This window comes from Fragaria vesca, linkage group LG5, assembly GCF_000184155.1.
Source record: "Fragaria vesca subsp. vesca linkage group LG5, FraVesHawaii_1.0, whole genome shotgun sequence".
Taxonomy (NCBI): Eukaryota; Viridiplantae; Streptophyta; class Magnoliopsida; order Rosales; family Rosaceae; genus Fragaria; species Fragaria vesca.
In genome coordinates, this window is record NC_020495.1 from 3,521,346 (window position 1) to 3,523,377 (window position 2,032).

Here is a 2,032-nt window from a genome sequence, read left to right on the forward strand (position 1 = left end):
CATGAACTACCTGATGTACATAGAAGGATAAAAAACAAATAGCCAGCTAATATATTAGTTTGTGTATCACAAACCTAGCTGGAGCCTCTAAGCTCTAGTCATGTGGTCACGGGTTGGAAACACTACACAACCCTAGACTGACTTAAAGCACCAAAGCAACGACAAATGTTTTGCTAAAGGGGATTTGAATTCAAACAGGGGAATTCAAACTAATGACACACAAATAACAAAAGCATTTAGACATGCATACATATAGACCCAATAGATTAGGACAGATACACCAGGAGGTATCATCTGATCTAGGATGACAAGCAAAGCTGCCATTCTCAGTGAAAAACATGAGATGCATATGCATAAACTACCTGATGCACATGAGATCTTGGCAGGTCTTCATTCTTCACTTGTGATATCCTTACCATCAGGATATGTAGAATTCTCAGTGAAAAGCATCAGATGCACATGCACTAGTTACCTAGGACACATGTGATCTTATCAAGTCTTCATTCTTCACTTGTGATATCCTTACCATCAGGATATATAAAATAGCTTGTGTCTTATGTTTTGATCATAAAAGGGATAGCCAACAATCCTTATACCAACACACCCCAAAGATAATTACAATACCATCTGCACGTCATCAACCTGCTCCTGATCTTCAAGATCAGAATATGATCACTGTTAGTGCCTTGAATATGCAAGCTGGAAAGAAAGACAAGGTAACATAATTTGATTAAATATGATATGTTGTCTATGATTCACAAGTACTTTTATTTTCCCTATTTTTGAACCTGTGGTTGACCGTTGCTTGGCTTATACAAGTTCATCTACATAATCTCTCAATCAGTTTTAAAACATTTGTTGTCTATTCTTGATGGTAGTATTTACACACTGATTATCAATTGGTTGAACAAAAATGAAAACACTTGAAAATTATGTTATCAGATTTCATGAAAGAAGCATATGCAAAATATAAGGAAAAAACCATCTTTTTTTTTTGTGTGTGTGGATGCAACTAAGTAGCTCATTAACTTTTTCATGAAACATAACACTTATCAATACATTGCAATATGTTTCCTTTCTCAAGCTGGCACTCATGTTTTATATTTCATTATTATTGATATGGTAGTTGCAGGCCTTCCTTATTTGATCCTTTATCCAAAGCAATTTTGATACCAGTCGTGACGAACTCCTGTTAATACTTTTATTTAATGTCTAACTGCTGTTAATGTTTGGGTTTAAATGTTTTGAATTACAAGTTAATGTTTTTGAATTTATGCTGACCTTGCTACAGGAGTCTTATCTTCACCTGTAAGGCTAAGATTACAAAATTTATCATTCGAGAGGATTTGTATTATCTGGCTTGCCCCACCTGTAGCAAGACCCTTAGGTTCGATCATAATTCTGGAAAACTTTGTTGTGGACACCACGGAGAGCAGATTGGGCATCAAATGTAAGCTACTTGAATAAACACTATTTCCCACCTTTGAAATTTTTAAAATTACATGTTCACTGTATTCTTGACTCTTATTTATGAAATGTATAATTGCATGTAATTCATTTGCCAAATCTCTTTGTGTTTATCATTCTGCTTAAACTTTTTTTTTCCCATGTTTCACATATCATACTTTAATTCATTGTAAAGGTGTTTTACCTTTATCAATGCATATCTATTTTATTCACTGTCCATGACACAGTAGCAGAGCCAAGTACACCAGCAAAAAGAACTATGCAGCCCCGAAAAGAATTAACACTTAAGGAGCTTTTGAACATTGAAATAAAGAAGCAGAAAAGGTATTACCATATTGCATGTGTGTGTGTGCGTGTGTGTGTGTGTCATTATATATACATATATGTGTTGTGTGTTCAATGCATGTGTTACTCAGAATACTTATCAGAGAACAGTAACTATGCTTCTCTTTTAAATGGAATGATCTTTCATTACATTCTGGTATTCATCACCTGCTAATCATCATTGTCATTTTCAAGTGCAACCAAATTGATCCCCTACTGAAAACATTTCACTTTGCAGAGG